Source organism: Heliangelus exortis, chromosome 9, assembly GCF_036169615.1.
Source record: "Heliangelus exortis chromosome 9, bHelExo1.hap1, whole genome shotgun sequence".
NCBI lineage: Eukaryota > Metazoa > Chordata > Aves > Apodiformes > Trochilidae > Heliangelus > Heliangelus exortis.
Window position 1 is genome coordinate 6,221,236 of NC_092430.1, and position 24,285 is coordinate 6,245,520.

Consider the following 24,285-nt stretch of genomic DNA (forward strand, 5'->3'; position numbering starts at 1 on the left):
AATAAAAGCACATGGTGCAGTCTGCCCACTGTGACTCCACTATAAATCTGGTATCTTTCACCTGGTTGTACAGAGAACCATTCCAGCTTTTTACCAAGGCACATGAGAGGAGAGACTGCCTCCTGGTTTTGTTAGTATTAGTTAGGAAGGATTTTTTAATGCCTATATATTTATCACAAGAATTATTTTGTAGGAAGAATGAAAGCTCATTTATCCTCTTGAAATCAATTATTTGAAGTTAGAGCAATCAAATTCCAAGCTACTGATTTGCATGAGTCCAGGTATAATGAGATAGTTTGGTGTGTGACCTACGTGTGAACTTGAAGGAGAGAAAGGGAGGAGGGGGAGAAATGCACAAGAGAAAGAGATGGTTAAGGGAGGAGATGATTACATAAATGGACAACCTTGCTGGATCATCACAAGAGAACAAGTTCTCCAGGGGCCAAAGGATTACTCTGTCCACAAAGGGCCTATAAAAAGGAAGGCTGAGCTGCTCATAGTGTCATCATAGCTGTAATTCTCCAGCCATAATAAAACTCTGGTATATTATTAATTCAGCTGTTCTGGTTGCTGTAGAGATGATATTCTACTACTATCATTAATTCATCTTTTTACTGACTAATATATTATTTTCTACAGGGATTCATTGTTTTAACCCTCAGTGATATAGCCTGTGGCATATTTCAAAGGTTTCTGCCCAATTAAATCAGTCCAAGGACATCCACATTGCATCAGAGCCACTTGCATTACATTAGCAAAGATAAAAACCCCAGTGAAGAAGGTAGGATATCTTTAATGGAACTTTATCACTGAGACTTGAAGTTATACATCTGAGTAGCAAAATGTGTTTGGCTATTCCCACAGAGATCATGCACTCTAAAATGTCCTTAAAATGCACAATCACTAACAGCAGGATTTGTCACACTCATTGCTCATTAGTTTAGACCAGAAAATTACTTCTGAAGAAATGCTGATTTGCCACAGAAAATATATAAAGCAGTAATGTGTAACTGAAAATGATCATCAAATTCCAGTATTACTGGGGCTTGTTTTTTTACATTTCTGGGTTATGAAGGGCTATTAGCTAAAAAGAAAACAACCATGCATAGTACTGATAGAGTGGGAAAAAGCAAAGTGGAATGAAAATTTTGAGAAGTATCTGAGCAGGAGCTAAACATCTTTAGACCTGAGCTTGCCTGGCATCTCAGCATCGTGTTCTGCAGAATACAGCACCCATATTGCTCGTGCTTTTGCTTTATCTGCCATATCCAGACTTCCTGCTGCTCTGGGTTATGGAGAGAGATCTATGGACAACCATACCACTGAATTTTTCTATTGCCTGAACAGCAAGCTGGAGAAGATAACAGATAGAAACAGTCATACCAGATCACACCCTTCTCTTTTCTCCCCTGTGCTCAGGGTGCAGCAGGTACAACTGTGTTTTTAGATTTTGCTTCTTATTACTTGCAGAAATTGGGATGAGAGAAGGTGTGATTTTTGTATAGCTACACTACATGAATGTTTGACCCCAGATTCTTAGTGTACCTCTCTCCCAGTCTCCTGCAGTTCAGGTAATTACCACCAGTGGTGGATTATGCAGAATGCCACCTGTGCTTACTGGCAGAGTTTGTTCCAGAAATTAAGGAGAAACATTTCAGAATATAATATGTTTTCATGGTATTAGTACCTGTTTTTACCACACTGCCATTTACAAGGGTGAGATGCTGTGCAGCTGCAGAATTCACTGGGATCAGAAAACAAAAACACAGAACACAAAGACAAGACAGATTTTTAGTAGGTATTATACCACACTAGGGAAGGCATTTAAAACACAAATAGACAACATGTAGCACATGTACTATTAAGCTTTTACAGGGCATTATTCCACTCAAGGGATGCTTATGTGAAAAGAGAGAAAAACAGCACAGGACACAAAGAGCAAGACAGATCTTCATAGGGAATTATCCCACACCAGCGAGGCTGCTGTTGTGAACAGAGGAAAGAAAAACAAGGCAGAAGATAAAGATGAGACATTTTACTGGCTTTAATGTTTGTCTCTCTGTGATCTGAAGGAAAACCAGTAGCACTGGATGAAGAATGCACACTGCAAAGCTCATCTTAAGATCTCATTCCATTTTCCTGTTTCCTAATTGAGAAGGTTGAACTGAGCAAGTTTTCATCTTAATCCATGAGATAAAATGGTCAGTGAGGCAGTAGAGAATATACTGAGAACAGTTCTTTTCAGAACTGAGGGGTTTGAAACGCCATGAAATAGAGCTGTAGAAAAAATAAAGACCAGAGGGATTTTGCTGAAAAATAGGAGTTCAAGGAGAGCAAAGATAGTTACTGAGTTAGGGTCAAAATAAGCAAATGGTTTCAGACAAAGGAAAATATAATTTCAAAATGCCACTTTTGAATTAAGGTGTGAATGTATATTCTCTTTAATGTCTTAAAAAATATATTGACTGCTTAATACAAAATATTTTGATCTTGAAATAAAATTTTCTATTTTGTTGTAGAGAATCACATAAGCTAAAATTTTAATTTTGAGTCAATCTGAGTTAAATGGGTGTTTTAGGGTTTGTTTTTATTTTTATTTTTTTTTTAAAACTTGTTGCAATCATGCAATTTATTTGGGTACTCACACTAGTAAAGCTTCTTTCCTCATGGAGTATGATGCTATATTTTTCTGTACAAGTATCTTATGTTGCTCTTCCTTCATTACGTGATAAGCATGAATCCTTCCTACGGCTGGACTTTTATAAAATTTCAGTGTGTTCCCAAGTGTCTAATAAGCAGATCCCATGGTGTAGCCCTTCTCAGAATCAGGACCCATGACATCCTTCTTTTCTCAACTTGTCTGAGCTCTGTGGGAAATGCCCTTTTGAGAGCTCTTTCTGCTAAACAAATATAGTTGGAATGAGGTGGCTGCCATAAAACCTACAATAGGGAACAACACAGACACAAGTTCCTATGGCCCCTTCTGCTTGTGCAAACCAGATACAGGCTGATCACTGACTCAGCCTCTCTGGGGTAGCATTCCTTATGGCTGCTCTGCAGTGGTCCCTCACAGGGTCTGCAGGGACATGAGGGTGTCTTGGGGTCCCTGTCTGCCAGTGGAGACACAGGCCTGGCAAATAAGTTCCCTGATCCACTCCCACAATACCCAAAGGGACAAAGAGGCTGCCCTGCATCCCGAACAGCTGCTGCATCCTCTTTTATAGAGCTGTTTCTTAGCTGTAAAAAAGGACCACTAGCTTTCATGCTGTATGATGCAAACACAGATGTAATATTCATTAAAAGATGTTCAAATAGTATAGGGAAGAAGCTGTTATAAGGTGCTTTGTATTATATAGTAGAAAATGGGAATATTTTACTAGACCTTCCATATCATTCTGTAGCTTTTAATAGGCTACTGTGTCCTTGTGAGTCTACAATTAAGGAAGCCCAGCAAAACAACACGACCATACCCAAACAATCCAACCACAGAAAAAGCTCAGTTTCTCATATTAAATGCTATAGTCTAACAATAACTGGTTTGGTGCAATGTCATGGCTGACAAAGTCTAGGAGTCTTTTCCAAAGGAAGGGCAATTGTGGAAAGATTAGTTTTCTGAAAAAAAGATAGGAAAACAACATCAAGTATGTGGAAGTCATGACACTAGGAAAAGTCGATAATTAAAGTAAAATCAAAACAAAGGGAGGCAATGCAGAAGGAGGTGACTTGTTCAAAGACGTTGGACAAAATCCTCAGTAGTTAACTGAATAGTAGCAGTAGGATAAAGAACCTCAAAATAGGGTGGAAATGAGAAGGAAACCTGGAATGTGGAAAATATCCATGGGTGGGGAAAGAACAATTGGTATGATTTATGCACTTTGGCTGACACAGACTCACGGGTATGCAGCTTCTAGATTCTAAGATTCCTGTGATTCAGTAACTTGTTCTCTTTTTCTTGTTTTTGGGAGAAAACGCTTCAAACCATCACAACTGCAGTTGAACAGTGTGGCTGATCAAAGGGAACTGGAATATAATATATATAGAAACAAACTAAGAAGTTTATGTCAGTATTTATTTTTATCAACATAACATCCCTTTGCCCAAGTGTTTGTACGTTGCTAATCAAGAGTTAATATTTTCTTTTTTTTTTTTTTTTTTTAACCCTGTGATCCATGCATGGGTTGCAGGAAGAAGACATATAATCTTTATCCCTTCATACAGACCAAAACAATTTCCTAGAGAAGGTTAGTCCTGAGAGGTCATCAACCAAGAGAATATACCATTGTCCCAGCTGATAAAATTAGGGGAAGCAAAGAGCCATGTCTTGCATTATACCTTGTAAGTGGTACAATTTAAGCTTTGTCAGGATTTTTCTGGGGTCAAAGTCCAAGGGACTGCTACTGACAGAGAGAATCCTTCCTTAGCCATGCCTGGTGCTGCTCAGGGCCTGAGTGAGGACAATTAGAACATTCCCACCTAATGTGGAACAGCTACAGGGCAGACCCTCTCTGTGGCACTGGTAAACTTAAACTGCTGAGTGCTTTAGCTTGAGCTCTGCAATAATACAAAACAAATTATCCGCAGAACTTTCTCCCAGCTGTTCTGCTACTGTGTAAAGCTTGCAATTGAGTAGGCAAATCTGCATTAATACTCTTATGGTTGTGCTCTGTGAATTACACTTGCTCATAGGAATGCCAGAAATATCTGACAGTCTTGTTTGCCTTCATCCATATGCTTTCACCTCCAGGCAGAGTGAGACTGTCACCAACCTCTGGAGGCAGCTGAAGGCAAACAGAGGAAGATACTGGAAAAGTCATGGTCAAAGCCTCTACAGGTTTCTTCTGCTGTTGCACAAAAGCTTTTTATGCTGTAAGATGTGTTTACTAGTTACAGTGAGTTGTATACAAAAGCTTTGGCTACTACATGGTCATATCTTCTGTTGGTGCTTGTTTATTCAGCAATTAGTATTACTGCTGTCCTCAAATCCACAGTCTGTGTACCTAACAAGTAGATTAAAATTCCAATGTATTAGGCATCTTCCTAAGGAGTCTGAAAATCATAGTCCTTACACCCTTATTTTACCAAGAATGATTCTTTGTGGTTGTGAAAATAAATCTGACTCAAGTCACAATGTGACTGAAGGATATCTGATGTCCCGTGACATCTTTCTGGGTCTGTAACTATCACAAACCAGGTTTTAATTGCAATGGGAGATTAAAATGCTGTAAATTGTGGATCTGCTGTGACTTCTTTCTTTGATGAAGCAGTCACAACTAATCCTTCACTCAAGGTAACTTCATTCTTTGCCTGAAAGAGATGGTGGAAGCTGCCCAGCTTCCCCCCCCCCTATTTTTCTTGCCCAGAAAAAAGTGGTACCATGTACCTTCAGCTGCAGTGATTGTAAGCCCTGTGTGCACCCCGAGGGTGCAGGAAAGGTCAGAGATAGAACAGGATGATGCACCCATGAAGTTTGGAGAATAATGCACGATATGACTGATCACAGCTGTTGCAATAAACTGGTTGTATCTGAGCAGAAAGGGGTCCTGAAGGAGGCCTTTGTTTTAGATAAATTCCCTGAGTTCATTAAAAAAGTGTGAATGTCTCCCTGACAGGCAGATATGCCAGACCAGCATGTGGGGGGTGAATATGTTGCTCAGCCAAACACACAGTAGAAAAGCCTGAAGAGAAAAATGTGTTTGAGCTGGCTTCAGCTCACATATTAACACAATAATTATTCTCCCAATCATATTATACTTCCTAACAGGTGTTATCTGTGTCCCAATTGGACTGAGCTGTGTGATTTTGTGTGTGCATGTGTAGTTTTATTCAGCAATTTCAGAATTTAGGCTTTGGGTAGTCACACTGGTGGTAGAAGAGAGAGGAAAAATTTTTTTTAAACTCTGAATCATCTAGTTATATCTTTAATTTTTTGGCTTACTTGGGAGTTGCAAATTGTCCCACTAGTGACTACAATAATTTTTCTACTCTGATAGGAGGGCATTTTTTTATTTTTCAAATTTTTTCCTCTTCATTTCTGCTTGCTGCTGGGCTCACAAGTCTCCCTAAATAACAAATGAAGTAATCTGCAGGCAAGGAAGAACAAGATTAATCTTTGTGCACCTTCTCATTTCCTCTTCCCCTGGACTGAGTGGAGAGGTGATATGCATCTGTTTCTAACACCAGTTCTCAGTATATCTGTTCCAGTGGAAGATCTCTGAGCTAAAAGCAGGAAGCCATCTAGTGCTTCCTCTCACTTCCAGATTTTTTTGTGCTTACCAGTTTCAGTTATAAGGTTTGGTGTAAATTACAAGGATGATGGAGCTGGTAAAGTGTGTTTAAAAGGTCTGTGAATGCATAATAAGGAGATTGTGAAAATCTACTCTAGGAAGTTTCAGAGACATTTCCAGATAATTAATGCAATGTGTGGAAACCTGAAATCAGCACTGTTTGGTTTTTTGTTTTGTTTTAGAAACTAGTAATTTAGGAGTGCATTACAGGAGCACATTAAATTAACCATTATTACATGAGGAAATGTTAAGATTATTAAGATAATAAAACCCAATTAGTGTAGGGTGTCTTTAAATATAACATGGGTCTCATATAGAAAACCTATTATACACAAGGGACTGCAAATATTTGGGGGATATTTCAGGTAGAAGCCAGGGCTTAAGGGTCTTGAGCTTGCTTTTTTTTTTTTTTTCCTTTTAATTTTAACAGCAGGCAAAGAGTGCTTTATGAACAATGTACTCTTTGAAACACAGGGATGTGATGCTAGGGTTGAAAAAGTGGCTATACCAAGAGGATTTCAGGTAGTGTGGAAGAAGTTTCCAGTCACTGTTATATCCTTTGCAAGTAGGTTGTGACAGTTTGAAGAAGAATATAAATTTTGTTTATTTGTTCATATAATGACAGAAACAAATTTTCTGATTGACCAGGTTAGAAAAGTTTACATATTCTGGGAAGGTTAATATATGTGATTTACTTATGGTTAAGCAGCAAATTATAACTATTTCCACTGACATTAAAAGGCTGACATCACTGCAAGGGATACTGGAAAGGAGATACCACTCTCAGTTGGGAGCTCAAGAAAAGATAACATGATTCTGTCAGACTATTTACAGTGCGTAGTGGAAGATGCCTTTAATATCAAGGCAGTACATTTTCATTGCTGTACTGAGCTTCTTGCACAGCTTTTATTCTCACACTGTTTTAATTTTGCTCTTATAGCCGTGACAAATGATTAGAAGTTTATCACCACTTTGGGCAGGAATTATACAAGGTCAATAATTTCCCCCATATAACTTTATGACATCAGACACCTTTATAATCCTCACATTGCATTTGTTTAGCTGTTTCCTTGGCCATTATCTGAGTCACTACTCTTGATTCTTGTTCTTTAGTTTGTTGCTGTGTCCAAACCCATTTTTTCAGATTAGCCTCAAGCTGGAGCCTATTAGGGGAACCTTCATTACAAGTGTGCTTCCCATCTGGTAGTTTGTTTAAAAGATCACTCTTCATTGACTAATCCCAAATGCCAGATCTTCATGTGACAAATTCCTGTCCTTCAGAATGACCCATCCCACAAAGCAAAGCTGTCACCCTAAATGTCACTTGATTCTTCTATGTGATAGATATCTAAGAAATGTTCCATTTATCCAACAGGGCATGGCACTCTCTAACCTTGTACTTCAGGAAGTAATTTTTGCTTTGATATGACCTATGGGGCTCAAAATATGGTAACTTCAGTTTTGTATGGAAATGAATAATTGCACATCTCTGTATCAGGTTGCCTACTTGCTGCTGAGTCACAGGCATTCCTATAGCATCTCTCACCTGACTTTTGGAAAATATCACCATGGTCACTTTTTTTCAAAAAGGAAAGTAATTTACCAGTCCCCATCTGCTGTCTGTCTGATGTTTTCTATTGTCCTTGGATTACTAAAGGCTCTAATTTTGAAATACCTTCTTTGGAAGGACTGGAAGCAATATCTGTTGGTTTATTTTGGTTTTTTTTAAGCTTTCACAGTTTTGGTATATGTCAGGTCTCAGAGTGTATCAGTAAGCTTTAACTGCCCTGACCAGCCCCACCTGTGTCCTTTTCCCCTCACCTGTGCATGGAGGAACCTTATTTAAGCTCAAACCCCCGGGCATTTGGTCCTGATCTGAGCTGTAAGTGCAGAGCAGAGGGGTGGCAAGAGTTCAGCCATGATCAGGTGTTAGTAAGGCACCAGGTCTGGTGTGTGGGCAGCCTAAACAACAGCAGGACAGAAATGGGAACAGGTACACCTGTGGCATAGCTCAGGCCAGGACTGTGGGCTTGAGCCTTGGGTTTAAATTATCCTGGGTGTATGGGCAGAGGGAATGAGAGCAGATCCTGGGCAAGGATGGCTGGAGCAGGTGGGATCTCTTGGTGCACTGGGGCCCTGACTATATGTAGTTAAAATGCATGTTAGTGTGAATTTCTGTGGGACTTTGTAGTCTAAAAAGGGCATCTCTGTCAGCTTTAAAGGCAATAAAAGCAGGTGTGTTTCTGAGTTCCAGTTTTGTCTTTTATTTTCAGCCAGATGATTTCCAAAAATGAACATGAGAGTTCAGGAAAAACCTACGAGATTCATAGAATGCCAGGTTGGAAGGGACCTCAAGGGTCATCTGGTCCATCTTTTCTAAGTAGGAACATAGGTAAGATGAGTTTCACCTGCTTTTATTTGAGAGAAAATAATTCAGTACAAGCCCATTAACCAACCTTTGTTTAATTTAAAAATTGGACAAAATTCTTTTGATTGTACCAATCTTACAGTTTTACTTTTGAGCAAAACTGGGTCTGAGCTGCATTTTTGTAACAAAGCCTAAAATGAAGCCAGGGCACTCAGCATTCAGTTTCATGGCTGACATCTCGCAGTGCACTCTTACATATCTGTGCATGGAATATCTAGAGCAGTCATTAACGTGGGCTCATTACAGCCTGCCATCTGTAGTGGTGACAAAATGAGCTACGTTATTGCCTCGGATGCTGTGATCTTGAAATGATTTTGCCCTACCTCTTCCCCAAAGCATGTGCAAAGCAATCAGGAAAATAACACTACGAGGAATTTCTATTTCTTTGCATTTTCTATTATCGTCATTTCACTCATTCCAGAATTTGCTGTAGTTTGAAATTCACCTCCAGGTAAACATAAGGAGATGTGCTGATTTCTGTCTCTCCATAATTTTATTTTATTTAAAGTTGTCGGGTTTGTTTTGGGATTTTTGTTTTGTTTTTTTGTCTGCTTGTTTTTTATTTTGAAGTTTTGTGTTTTTTTGACATGGGTGACATTATTGCCATTCTTTTTTTTTTAAGTGATGCTAAATGGTGCTCTGAGTAAAGGGTGTACTATGTGCCTTTGGGTCAATATCACTGACAAGAGAAAATGCATTGTAAGCCCCTGCTCAGACACAAAAAAATGCATTTGTTCAGAAAGGGAGAAGACATGAAAGCAAACTAGGATAAGGATAGAGACAGTTTCTAGGCATAAACAGGTAACCTGATCTTGTAAGATTATGGAAGATTAGTGTTCTATCAAGGAGCACAGAATACCTTCTGGGAGAATAAAACCAGTGGATTAAGCAGAGAGGTACCTGTCTCTAGTTGTGCACAGCAAGTGTTAAGGTTCTTCTTAATGGAGGAATTATAAAAAGGGGCAGCTTACACTTTCTGAAGTTTTCTATGTTTGTCAGTATTACAAGCCCAAACACACTCTTGATACTTCAGAGTTTACATCCCCGTTGGTCTTGGGGAGTGCCTCATTCTCTGTCATAGTTATACAAAGCATTTTTACAAAAGTTTTGAAAGCAAAAATTTTCCAAGCACCATTTGGATTTGAAAGAAGGAAACCCGAAAATACTTGACCAGACCTATTTGTGTCTCACCTGCTCTATTCTTTCGTCTTTCTCCTTTCTTTGTCTGTTGTTTTTCCTAAACTTCTTGTTTCTTCAGCATTTTTAATTTGTAATTTTTTTTTTGCCCAAAATGTTTATTTTTGTTCTCTTCCCATTGCTGTACTGTCTTCTTTGCCTCTTCTCCAAGAAGATGCCTCTTAGTTCTGGCAGCACTGCTGCTTTTCCTGAAAACTTTTCTACACTTTTACCTCCCTGCCACTTCTGTCCTAGAGCTGACCACTAGCCCTAAATTCAATACCTAGAGTTTTTATTGTGCTGTGATAATTTGCAAAAAAGCTAAATCCACTTGGTTTGAGGTACAGCAAGAGGGTTAAGCTTTGTGTTTGCCACAGTCAGAAACTGTTGCATTCCAACATTCATGCTAATGCATGTCCCCACAGAGAAACAGCATGTTTTTATCAGCGTAAGTGGCCCTACTCACTACTGTTGCCACTTCTTGTGTGTGTGTCTTGGCAGGGGAGATAAAATCAGTGTGTAGAAAGGTTAGAAGGTACTGACTTTTTCTCACAGTTGAATCATATCCTACTTTAACAACCTAGACTTCCCTGTAGAGGCTGTCAACATCTGGATGTAGTGGATATATCATTACTACAGTGACCTTGATTTGATAAGATGGACTTATATTCAGTGTCATTTACATGAGAAATACCTGATGCTTTAGGAATGCTTCTGGTAGTTGGTTCTGAAGACAACTGGAGTTACCTTTTTTGGGGTGCTTGCTTATTTCTGTTAATCACAAGCAGTTTTTACAGAAGATGAAAGAAATTTAAGTGCACATGAAAAGCTAACTCAGAACTAATTTCGAACCCTTAAGTAAAGCTTAAAGAAGGATTTACCTTAAAAATCTTCCTCCCCTCCCTAGCCCTCTCCTCTGGCAGGATTATAATGACAACTGGAATGTATTTGTCTGTATAGTTGCTGGGGAAAGGTGAAGTTATGGCTTGTGTGCTTATGGGAAAGCACAACAGTCTCTAACATATTGTGGGAGATGAGACAATTTTCTCAACTTCAAAACAAGCTAAATGAGGAGCTTCCACAAGGCACTGGTTCTTTATGCAGAAGTCAGGGATACCCCACAGGCAATGCAGTAACCAGATCTAGTGGCTTTTACTGCAGTCTGGATAATCTTTGATTGACCATATGCTTTTAAAATTTGTTTCTTTGACTTTACTGGAATGTCATTAAACCTGCCTCATTGTCTCAAATCTAGAGGCAGCTAATGTCTGAATTTTTATGGGGTATGAATAGTCTTTCAAGACAAATATATGCAACCATGCTGTCAATCTGTTCATCTTCCAGTTTACAGGAGCTTTGGATCTCCCTGGACATTTTCAGCCAAATTTGTTAGAGGGATATTTGTTTCAAAGCTGTTACACAGTGCATATTGTTGTGTTTCCTGGTTTCAGCTGGGACAGTCCAAATTTTCTTAGTAGCTAAAATAGCATTGTAGTTTGGTTTTAGTGTGGGATTGGACAGGAGAAGAATGTTGATATTATGATGGTTTTAGGTGTGAAGAAATCAAGGACTTTTCAGCTGCCCATCTTTTGCTAGTGTGCAGGTGCACAAAATGCTAGGAGGGGGCTATAGTCAGAGCAAGGGATCCAAACTGACCAATGGGATATTCAGTGTCATGCTCAGTGTATAGACAAGAGTTGGCTGGGAAGTATCCCTCTTCTGGAATTGTGGTTTCTGGGTTTTTCTCCTCTGGAGTTGCTACCAGGGACAGGCAGGTCATTGGTCAGCGGGTGCTGAGCATTGGCACCGCGCATCATTTGTCTGAATAGTATTATTTTTATTGTTGTTATACAATTACATTTTATTTCACTTACAAAATTGGTTTTTATCTCAACCCATGTGTCTCTCTGCCCTTCCAATTCTCTCCCCTGTTACTCAGAGGGTGGGATGGAGAAGGAGCAAGTGGCTGCGTGGTATTTAGCTGCCTGCTGGGCCAAACCATGACAATGGCTCAGAAGAGGCTGGAGTGCACGTTTCCTGCTGAAGTGAAATGATTATAACTTGGCATCTTTGCCATTCCAGAAAGCAGCAGCCAGCTGGACAGTTATCACACATACAACTTAAGTGTGGCAGCAGCAGCAGCTACTAATCACCCTGGTTTAAAAGCTGTCTGTAACATCTTCAGTTTATAATGGGATATGGCTCCAGGAACAAAGAAAAGACAGGAGTGATACAAAAAGAGTGTGGAAAAAAGAAGGAGCTTTTAAAGGATGGCAGGCACAAATGGGTAGGGCATTTGCTTTGCTTTGTACCTGCTTAACTTAGCTTTTTTATTTTTATTAATTAAAAAATATGAAAGATTGCTTAAGGAATGATTGTAAGCTATAAAGAGTCTGGTATGACCTAAGAAAGCAGTGCACTGCGAACATCCGTATGGATAGTAACATCTTTAACAGCAAAGGCAGAGTTTGAATAGAATAAATTGCAGTAAAACCTGAAAGGAAGGATTAAATAGAGGATTACAGTATATAATTGAGATGAAACCAACATTCCCTCCTAAATTGGATAGTACAAGTGTGAAAACTGCTTATGGGGCTATTGATGGGAGTGCTTATCCTGCTATAAATGCAACAGAACACATAAATACAATGGTGAATGGTCTCAGTTGTGACAGGACACTTACTTTTTAAAATTAAGTTGCCACAACTACAGAACACCCAGACATCCAAGCCCTAGGATTTTCTTTCCTTATAAGTCTGTACTGAGACTGGCAATTTTTATACAAAACCAGATTTTTTAATGTTTGATTTAGTTCTTTGTGAAATTATAAACTGATGGCAAGGGAGACTGATGTCCAGAGAGGATGATGTGGTATTTTTTTATGTTTCCAGGCTTTCTGTAGCTGGGGGACTCTTTAACTGGGTTGAGGGATGAATGTTACAGAGAAGTACAATGCTCCTCTAACAGTAATATCTCCTTTGGTGACACAGAACCAATTATTCCTCCTGCCCACAAATAAGGGGTTTCTAAACAAGTCTCCCATATGTGAGTCTCCTACCCATTGAAATTGGAAAAGCAATAAGGTTAAGGGGAGAGAGCAGGTAACATTCCCTGCTTCTGTGCTGTCTGGGTTTGGTAGAGTTAGGAGCACTGGTGGGAAATGGAGCATTGAAATCTTGCCTCTATCACAGACTTTGGGAATGCTTTGTACAGGTTCCACAGGCTCTTTGTGCCCTGGGGTTAATATGCTAGAAATTATGCCACTGATTTACTTCAGGAGTGATGTGAGGATAGCTGCAATGAAAGGGTTGCTGGGTGCTCAGCTGTTCTGATAGTAAGAGTCAGTTTGTAGCCCAGATAAGTAGAACCTCTCAGCTGGTTGTAGGGAAAGTGAAGGATGAAAATTAGGAAGCAGCTTTCAGGCTTTTATGGTTTCACTGGACGTTCTTTTTTCTGTGATATCATGGATAATGTCTCCTGTAAGAAAGGGTAAAGGAACTGAACTGCTATCACAATTTACAAACTGGATTAACTATCCATTTAGTCATGATCACTGATACTACAAATCAAAGGCTGAGTGCCCTGGATAAAGCTATACAGAGAAATGAGGGGAAAAAAATCAATAACATTTCTTTCTGACAGAAACAATAGAAATTCAGTGCAAAGATGAAGCATATAAAGCAGAGAAAAGAAAACTAGAAATATCTTTATTTATACTGTGATACTACTGTCATGCTTGAGAGAAATATCTGAAGTAGTTTTTTGTTTGCTGGATCTAACCCAGTGGATATATAAAAGGGAGTGATGGATGAAGTGAACCACTTGTTGCAGGCCTCCAAGCTGACAAGAGAGCAGGGAATATGGTTCAGACAAAGACTCTGGATGCCAGTTCTGTCATCTGTATTATTAATGTGCTGTGCTTGGTCCCTGTAGAGAGCTTAAACTGAGCCAGAGACAGGATGTGCATCCAGTGAACATTTCCTATGACACTGAATTCATAAAGTTTTTTAATAGTCTTGAAAGTTAACTCCACTCTCCCCTTTATCTGTCTTCCCTTACAGAGATGCCCCAAGTATTTGATTTACCTTGAACTGGTTTCAGCACAAGTCACCAAATATTTTACTTGTACTGAAAGAAGACCAAGAAAAGCCAGGCTCACAAAGAAAAGATAGATACAAATGTGAATTATCAGAGTATTGCTGCCTAAAAATTTGTGAATAGTTTGGCATTGGGTTTTTTTGATTGGTCCTTTTTTTTTTTTTGGGTGTGTGATTTGTTGTTTTTTTTTAAGAAAGGTTTAAATGTAGGCTTAATGAGAGAGGGAAGCAAATCCTCTTCAGTTCTCTGTTGTGTTTTATTTTGTAATCTTGTTTCTTGCAATCCATGTTCAGCATTCAACTTTTTTTTGCTGGGATAAGCTTCTAATATTTCCAGCTCTGAACTGATGTGTAAATGAACTTACTTAATGCTGACAAACCCAGGGTGCCATCTTGTTTGGAATAATACCACTGTGTGTATTATGCCCTTTTGAAAAAAAAAAAACAAACCTGAGTGGATTTGAGCTACTGGATACTTGAGCCCAAAATTACTGTGAAGCCTGGTGGTGGATGTTAAATTCTGGAGACACAGGGAAAGATTAACCCTATTCCAGCCAGAACAACTCTTTTCCTCTCTGGTTTGTCACACTCCATTAACACTTGTAATTTTCAGTCCTGCTCAGGACCACAGTCTCTTCTAGGATCCTGAAGCCAGAATTATTCAGTTTGTATAGTCCTGACAGCTGCTTCAGAGTTGGGTGCACACTTCACTCTATGAAAATGTGGACTAGATGTTAGAGAATAAGGCAGCTACTTGCACTGCATCCCTACCACCATATACTGGACTTCTTATTGTTGGATCTTTTTTTTGTTTGTTTATATAGCTTTCACCTTTGACTATCACTTCCCTTCCCTCCTTCACATTTTTTTTCTAGTGTTAATAGGATATGTCAACAGTGGAAAGCTTCAGTTCAACCAAGAAAATATGGTAGGGTTATAAAAGGTTTTTGAAAGACCTATGTTTGATACAACAGTCAGATCTCTTCAAACAATACTTTGATCTTCTTGGCTTATGTTTCAATATTTCTGTGCCCTTATGTATGGCTAGGTTATCTCTGTATAAATTCAATCACATGAACTTTGCTTTGTGATAAGAGATTGGATCTTTCCAGTTTAATGCCAATGCATCCTACTTTATAGGTTTTGGGCTCAAGACAAGCATTACTTGTAGTACAGAGTAGACATAGATCCTTCTCTGGCAGACCAACCTTCAGGTGTCTTTGTCACCCTGAAAGAATAGGTTGTCTTCTGGCATCTAGCAACTCAGGTGCTATTGACATTTTTCCTAACCCTGTTCCAGTCAATGTGGACTGGGTGAGTGTTAGCAAAGACCTGTTATTAAGCTGTTTACACTAATCAGATTTACTTTGGCTGAAATAAGCACTTAGCTGGGAGGCCTGAGAAAGCAGTAGCCAGAGGTTGGAGAGGGGCTGATGGGACCTCTTCTGCTGAGAAAGAACTTGTAGCCACAGCTCCAAATCAGTGATATTCAAAGTCTGAGAATATGGCTCCCCAACTGCAAACATAATCTGATTTTTTATATGGCAGTGAACTTTTTTGCCTCCTAGATAGGAACACTCTCCTACTTAGAGAGGTGCTATTTATTGTTTCAAAATTTTTTTATCCTAGCTTTAGCTCATCTCTTCAGTTTACTCAGCACTTTTAATTGAGAAGCATCTCAAGTGGGCAAGATGCTGTCTCCCAAGCCAGCCTGACCCTGGGGAGGTAAAGCTCATTCTGCAGCCATCCTCAGAGCTGAACAAGTTAGTCATTCTTGAGCATCAGCACTAGGCAATGTTTTAGAACTGGGGAAATGGGTAATTTGTTAAAATAAAATTAAAGAGTGGAGAGAAATAGAGGGTGTTTAGGGTAGAGAGGATGTACTTATCCAAACTGGAACATAGCCAGGATGCTTAGATTAATTTCCACATTCTTCCACAATATTCCCTGGGATCAGGAATGAGAACAAATGACCATTTATGCCTAGGTTGTCTCTTTCAGGCTGTGCAGGAGGTGAACAAAGAATGCATATTGCACCTGGGCTCCAGGGTTGAGCTGTCTTTGTAACATTCCAGTTCAGCTCTCCAAACAAAGATCTGTCTATTCAAAAGTGTTTGCAGCTCTGATAAAACTTATTACTAACTGGTAAAAGTTAGTAATGGAGTAGCTCATTAGTCAACACTACCCTTCTCTGTATATTAAATGAAGAATGTTTTTCAAGTAACAGGAAGCACCTAACAGTATCTAATTATAGAGAGTAGTTGGTAACTATGTCACTTTTATTTTAATGGCACAATCAATTTTATAGATGAAAGTTTGAATTAAAACTTAAGGAAACTGTAGTTTTAGGCAGACAGCCAAAGTTTGAATTACTGTAGTTAGTAACTTGAGAAAAAAAAATGATAGACGTTTATAGGTCTGTAGTTTTAAAGGGAGCTCTTGATTGCTTTTGTTTTATGTCTCTTTTGAAATATTGACTAGGAATCAAATGAGAAGAAATAATAAACTAAATGACTCAAACTCAAGTGGTCAACACTAGGAACATATGTGTATAGTCTCTGAATTTACGTTAATCAGGACTGTGGCTGGATTTTGGAATGAAGCTATCATGGTTTCACATGATGGAAACCATTTAGCCTGTCTCTTAACAAGAACGATGTTTGGGTTTTTCTCATTTATTTTGAAGTTGTTTACATTTTTCTCTTGTTTATCCTGAAGATATATTTATCCCCAACTCAAGAGTTAATGTAGACAGGACAGAGTTTTGAAAAGCTTTGTGACCTCTTTGTGAAACTGTGGACTCCAACCCCCTTAACTGAGGTATACAGCACAAATTTCCCCAAACTTAGAATTCTGTACATAGTAAAAAAGTAGGTCCTTCACTAGTTGTTTTTGTGGGGAGTGCTAAAGGTATATCTGAGGGGGTTTATGTCAAATAGTGCTTGAGCTACTTATAGACCAAGATATTAGAACAACGTTCCATATGCTAAAATCTTGATAGTTTGGGTTTTTTTTAATAGGAGCTATATCTTCCAACAACTTAAATATCAGGGTGCTCTACAAAGATTTGTTTTTGGAGCACATTGAAATGTCTAAATTGTATTTAAACAATGCCTGTTGAGGAATAATTCATAACAGGTACTGTAGGAAATGAGGCAAATGTTATGAATCAAGGTTTTCTAGAAAATAGATAATTGATACCACAGATGGAGTATGGAGATTATTCTTGTCTACACTATTTCTCCTAGTAACATACCTAAAGGATCAAGCCTGTCTCTCTCAGGCTCCATAAAATTATTTTCAGTCAATCAAAACAAGAATCAGGGATTTCCAGTTCTGTCCAGTGGTCAAACCAAGGAAATACAATACTGAGCTGGTGGCACTGAAATTATAGTACTCTTAAATTCGTAACAGATATTTGAATGTCTGCATGTATGTTCTATAATATACATATGCTATAATTGTGGTGTCTATAGGGTTAATACACCTTTAAACAGATGCTATTCTATCCCTGGTACTTTAATATAACTTTAGGATTACCAGTAGTGATTTTTAAATATGCTCAAAGCTTGCAAGCTATGCATTCCAGGCTTCCTGGGTAACAGCTGAAAAATCCCTGATTATAGTTCACAGGTTACACATTCATTGGCAAAATCTGTAAATAAACCCTGAAAGGCAAGAATTCCACTTCCATAGTTAAATTCTGAGTGCTGCAGACTCAAGTCACTGAGGAATGGATGAATAACTCTCCAGTAATATTACCTTTCAGTAGGGCAAAGGCTGAAAACATCCCTCCCCTTGCCAGAAAAAGAAGGGATTATTATGTTTGTGTTTAGGAAATGCACCGGAGCTTGTTGGTTGCTTGTAAAGGGAAAATATTTTAAGTCCTTGGATACCTCATACTAGTCACTTGCTGATTTCATAACATGGACAAAAGATAAATAAAACTTCTGTCAAGCTAACAGAAGATCTGACTCTAAACCTATCTCTTTTTTTTGCACTTATTTAATGAGGAATTAAATCCTGTTTATCAAAAAGACAAGGTAGATCCAGAGTGATTGCAGACTGGAGCAGAGCTGTCTGTGGTCTCTGCTTCCCTCAGCACAATGTGTGACATCCTGGGAGCTGAGCAGTTGTCTGAATTCTTGCTCAGCCTTGCTAAAGGACTGGTATCACTAAGGTTCTTCAGAATCCAAGCACTTAGGAAAGAAAAGGTGATTAGGGAATTACATTTTAGTGGGCTATGATAGTTCAGCATCCCTTTTGTGGAGTCCTTGACCTGGACTATAAGTAAACCAATGGCTAATTAAACCAAGGTAAACCAATTACCAGTCTCTCAAGCCATCTACTCTTCCAAACCACACTTAATTAAAGTAATGAGAATGGTTAGAAATTTAAGGGTTAGGAATAATTTCCCAAAATTCCTCTTTCAGTTTATTCAGTTAGGAGGTATACTCAGGTTCCTCCATAGTTTTCAGAGGTAGATATATAAATTTATAGAGCCAGGCATTGTAATTGTACCTCTCAGTGATAACTAAAATGGCTAAACTTGCAAACTTCTATGGAGATACATCCACCAGTTAGAGGGCTTCATGACTGTCAGCCTTTTGGCTTTTGTAGGAGACCTTCTCAATTCTGTTGGGTATAATACATTTAAGCTATTTATTTATACACTTAACACAATTTAAACAAGATAACGCAACCAGAAAAAATGTAATTTGCCTATGATTGTCACACATCAGCCTTACTGGAATTTGTCAGTCTGAGTGTCCTGAGGCAACAGCAGATGTAAAGTCTGATAGAAAACTGTTTTACTGATTTCCTGTTCAAGAAAAGATAGGTCTTACTACTGTGAGACCTGTCATTTAGTTGGAAATAAAGATAACATAAGGATACTTGTATTTATAAAAACATGATTTAAGTTGCATCAATTTCATTCCTTTTTTTGGTGAATTTTTCGAACAGATCATTCTCTCTTACCTTCAGAACTTTTTCCTCATTTGAGGAGATGGAAAAACCCTGTATATTCTGTCCATATTTCTGATCTCTTCCATGCCACTGTAACCCCACTGATTACAAAGGTGAGGAAGGCTTGGGGATGTTATGTACTTAGAACTACTGAAACAGTACCTATGCCTCTAAAATAGTGCATCCAACAATTGATATAACCCAAATTAAAAGTGCTTATGGAAATACATCGCTGTTTTCTGGGTAAACTTAGTTCTGTGTGGAGGACATGGATAATGTCTGTGCACTGCTCGTGTCTTTTATGTGCTTGCTCTTGTGTGACTGCATTACTCTACCTATTTCAAAAAACAATATTCATATTTATGATGTGTCCTTTTGTTTCCTCTTATTAATGGGGTTACATCTTCAAAGACAGTCTGATTTTTCTTTGGTGCAAGGGTTGTGTGTGCCCTTAGCAATCAGTGATTGTAACAGGGAACACGGGTGACCAGCAGGAAGGCAAAAATCACCATATTCCCAGGTTTTGATACGGAGCATAACTGTGCAGTCTAGGGAACAGCGGGTTTTGTTGGGTTTTTTTGGTTGGTGTTTTGGGTTTTTTTGATTTTTGGTTTCTTTGGGTTGTGGGGTTTTTTTTGTTTTTTTTTGTGGTTTTGTTTCTAGTGTTTTGTTGGGGTTTTTTGTGGTACTCCATGGATGGTTGCAAAGGCATCCACAGGATGGATGTTGGGACAGCTCAGTGCTGTGATGGTGCCTTCCTCATCTTCCAGCCACAGCCCAAACTCCAGTTGTTGTTTTCCCAGCTAAACCAATGGCACCTGGAGATTAGGAGATCATTCTAAAACCTGAACAATCTCTAAAGGAGAAAGGGAGCTTAGTGCTGTCGTGAGCTGTTCATGAAAGAAACATTACAATAGAGGATGAGGAACTATTGTTTTAGAAAACAAAGGGTTTGCTTCATGCTGTCAATCCCCTTCATGCATTTGCCTTTTACTCCCACAGGAGTACATCCTGTGTATTAGCTTTATGCAACTGAGCAAAAGCCAGAACCTTCAAATGATGGAAGTTTTCATCATTTGTTTCTTTCTAAGGCTGTGCTACAGCTACAAACCAGTTTGTGTAACCATTCCAGTGTGCTGAACACCATTCAGTGCTTCAAATGCATTCTTTTTAGTGATTTTTTGTTGCACATCATTGGGCATACATGTTGCAAAAAATTAGGAAAAGTATAAACTTATTATGTTACAGATTTCGTTTTTTACTTATGCATATTTATACTGCATGAAAATATCTTAAATTTTCATGGTCAGATATCACCCAGAATATTGAGGTTTACCTTACTATGTACAATCCATTGCTGCAGTTTGTTGCTGCTAGGGATTTAATAGGTAATCGAGAGAAATGTGAGATTTAATTATTTTATGATGAAGGAATTCCTTATCAGAAGACAAAGGTGTATGTCCACATTACAAGAACAGGTGAATCGTGTGCAAGCACATGGGCAAGGTCTGTAAGGAAGAGGAAAAATTATTTGGGGAATGGAATTTATTAGCATCTGCACAAAAGCCTTTAAATCCCTTTAATTCACAGCTGTAAAACTAGTTTACAAGTGAAAGTACTGAAGACTTACAGTTTTAGTGCATGCTGCATTATGTTTTTATGTTTGAGCCAAACATTTCCACACAAAGAAAATCAAAGCAATATGGTTTGTGGCTCACACTCTAGTGTGCAGTAAGCTGTGGAGCCCTTTCTAGCAGGCACTTGATAAGAGTCTTTCCTGTGAAACAGGCCAATTCTCTTAATTATTTATAGAGTTACAGGAAGAAGTAATGGATTGGGAAATGGTACTTGCTTTAGGAAAGCAATCCACCCATGTCTCCTAGGTAATTTCATGTTGCTCATGCATGTGTGGTTAAAAAAATATTAAAGAGGGTTGCATAGAATACTGAAACCCCAAAGAAAAAACAAACATGCTAAGGAACTGTCTTTAAAGGAAATTGGGGTTTTGCTGATATTTTTTTTCACCCTGTATTGAAGTTTTAACAGCATCTGATGATATTAGTAAAGCAAATTGCAACGATGACAGCTGGCCAGCACAGTCTCTGAGCAAATACTTGTAAAAATGATCTTAAATATCAGGGCTAATCAAACAAATTCTACTCTCTGTTATACTGGTAGAAAATAAAAGCAACCAACAAACCATCCTGATTTCAGTGCAATGCCTATCTTTGTGCAGGGTTTTAAAAAAAATTGTTATTCTTTGGGGCAGAAGTGTGTGTTAAAAGTTAAAAAGCATTAAGACCCTTTGATATTACTATATATAGCCTGTAATCTCTCAAATAATTAATTTTAATACTTGATTTTGTCATGGCTGTGCCCAACTGAGCTGAGAATGTGAAGAATTGCTGTGCTATAGAGATAGCAATTTCTTTTCCATTCAGGATTGCAGAAGTGTTGAAAGAAGCAGAGAGGGAACACAGAGCACAGATACATTTAACTTGTTCCTGTTCTCATGAGAAATCCTGGCTTGAGCTAAATTGGTTTAAACTAAATGTACTTTAAGCTGGGAGAAAGAGTAATGTGCTCTAAACCTAAGATCTCACATACTTAGGGTTTCATAAATTATTGTCTGAATTAGAGGTGCAAATGAATCCAGCCTCTGCTGTTGTCCAAACTTTTCTCCTCTGCTGTGGCTTATTCTTATTGCCATTCAGCTCCAAAATTGCTGTATCTGGAGAGGTGTATAAGAGTTGCCTGCTAATACCACCATTCTAGGGGGGAAGGAGAATGAGTCTTTCAATGCCTACCTGCAAGATTACTGAAAAAAAAAAAATAATCAAATTTAAACATACTCTTACAGGCACATATGTGGGTGTAGCTGCAGCATTACAAGTGGAAGATAGTTGCTGTTGAAAGGGAATTCCTCAAAGTGCCGTGAAGGCCTAAACATTCACCTGGGAAGGAAAGGAAAAAAAAAAACAACCAAGAATTTCACTGCTTCAGCTTTGACCCTGCAAATAACTGAAGTTATTTTTGTGCACAGAGGTGATTTATTCCTGTCTGAGTTTCTACCCAAACACCGCTTGTTGCAGGCAAGAAATTGCTTTTCCTTTTGTTATAATGATGCACTTTTAAACCTTAAAACTGAGAACTGGCAGGGTTGTCTTTGTTTTAGTTTATTCCTGAATAAAACAAAGTATAATAATTCTTAGCCTCTATGTTGAGCTTTTATGCTGTAAATAAGCCATTAAAACAGCCCTTGGAATGCCTGCTGTTCTGTGGTGAGGTGGGGTCAGTGACTAATGAAAGCTCTTCTCACTTATGTCCTCTGATACCAGTGGTTGTTTGGTTGTTTAGCCCCTATCTAGCATGCTTCTGAACTTTTTAAGATTATATTTCCCTTTTTATTATTTCTAATTTTTATTCTTCTATTTTTACTCTTTTTATTTAATTATTTTTTTCTTTTTATTTCTTTCCCTTTTATTCTTTTTTCCCTTTTTATTCTTTTTTCCTTTTTATTCTTTTTTTATACTTTTTTAAAAATTCTTTTGCTATGTGGCAAATTTTGAATCAAAATGTTGCTGCACCAGTGAGATAATGCAGTACCACCACTAGAGACAGGGTAGCAGTCCAGGTCAGTGAATCTCCACAGCTTTGAAACTTTAAATTAATCTCACATGTTAATGAGGCTAATTGGTGAATGTTAATGATAGTTTCCTTACCTTTATTCAGGTGGAAAACTGGATATAGATGACTTCTTTGTCAAATAGATAAGCTAGGGAATTGTCCTTTTATTGTGACCCATAGATGTACAAACATACTGGGTTTTTCACAGTGTGTGTATATATATATATATATATACACACACTATATAGCCTGTAGTATACCAGTAGCCCTCTCAGCCCAGAGAAACAAAGCAACATGTGGAGAGGATAAACACCTTTGAACTTAACAGCTTGCAGAATGGCTTCAGGTACATCAGTGACAAAATTATCCAGCTTTTAGTATACAAATGTTTCTGTGCTCCTTTCCCGTTACAATAATAAATACAAATAACAACAATATTTCCTTTAGCAAGCAGCTTAATCACAATATTGTGGTCAGTATCCAGGAAGAAGTCCTAGGTACTTGGAGACTTCTGTTACTGGAAATAGAAATTCTATTACTTTGCCCTAATCTGCAAACTATCTTTGTAAAAAAACACAAAGTGAATGGACTCTTAGCATAGGATTGTGCCATAGGATTGCTGGGAAATTGTTTATTTTATTTTATTTTATTTTAATTTTTCCCCCAACCTACCAGAGGGTCTAACTTGTGAATTCGTTGTAAAAGGAAGCAAGCAAGCAAGAGAGAGGTAGATGGGTAAAACACTTGACATTTTAATCTATAGAAGTCTCTTCAGAAAGCAAAATTGTCTTGGCAATCAAGATAACAAATATAAACATGTTGTCAGAGGAAAAAATTACATTTTGCTGTAACAGATCATATACAGATGACTGATTTCTCTTTCAAGTTCAAGCACAAAAGGGCTGTTTATATGTATTCAGCATCTGACCTAGCTCTTGAAAAGCTGAGGAGTGGTGGCTAAAGGGCTCTCAAAATGCTTCTTGGCAAGAAGCACAGGATAACAATCAGTGAGTGTATAAATAGCTCAGAATGTTGATAACAAGAGTGAAGTTGTTGCTTCAGATAATTAGCAAGGCTTGTCCACTTACACAGATGCAATCAGAAAGGTTAGGGTTTGGGGTTTTTTTGGTTTGTTTTTGTTTTGGCTTGGTTTTTTTAATACGTTATACATGAGTTGTGAAGATGCTTTGGACACCCACTGCTTTTCCTTCGCTTCAGATGTGCTAGAAGTGCTCATGCCTGGAGTACTCCAGAGAGTGTGTAAATGTGGAATGTCCCTGCAATCTGGGCTTGGTGTCTTTAATGCATTAGGTGTGCAGATACCAGTCCTGTGCAGATGGTGCTGGAAATCATGCTGATATAAAGGAAAGCTTCAGACTGTGATGTATTAGGTATGATATCTTCTGAAGATCTGTGCTTTTAAGGCAACTCTGTTTTGTGAAGTATGGAATACTGAACAAATAGCCAAGCTCAAGGCACATGCAACTGGGCTTGCTCCAGGCTTCTTCCTGATGCATATTCTGGTGAAAATACTTACACCTTGTTTTCAGCTTCCTAGATTAGAAGCTTCTCTCCCGAAGCACTTAAAAATCAAATGCTGATTTTCCCACACACTGTCAGATTGGTTTTACTGTTAGTTTAATGCTGTGTCCATTAACAATTGAATAATGGAGACAGGAGATGGAGCAACACCTCAAAAACTTGT

The 24,285-nt window shown here is 38.3% G+C and overlaps 1 long non-coding RNA gene across 1 annotated transcript in view; it reads left to right on the top strand.

Moving 5' to 3' along the window:
* Window positions 1-643: 643 nt before the first annotated feature.
* The window catches only part of LOC139799478 (uncharacterized), a 29,152-nt gene continuing 5,510 nt past the window's right edge, over window positions 644-24,285 (top strand). The window contains exons 1-2 of the long non-coding RNA XR_011727284.1: window positions 644-781; window positions 8,558-8,676. This is a non-coding gene — a long non-coding RNA (uncharacterized lncRNA). The remainder of the gene's footprint in view (window positions 782-8,557; window positions 8,677-24,285) is intronic.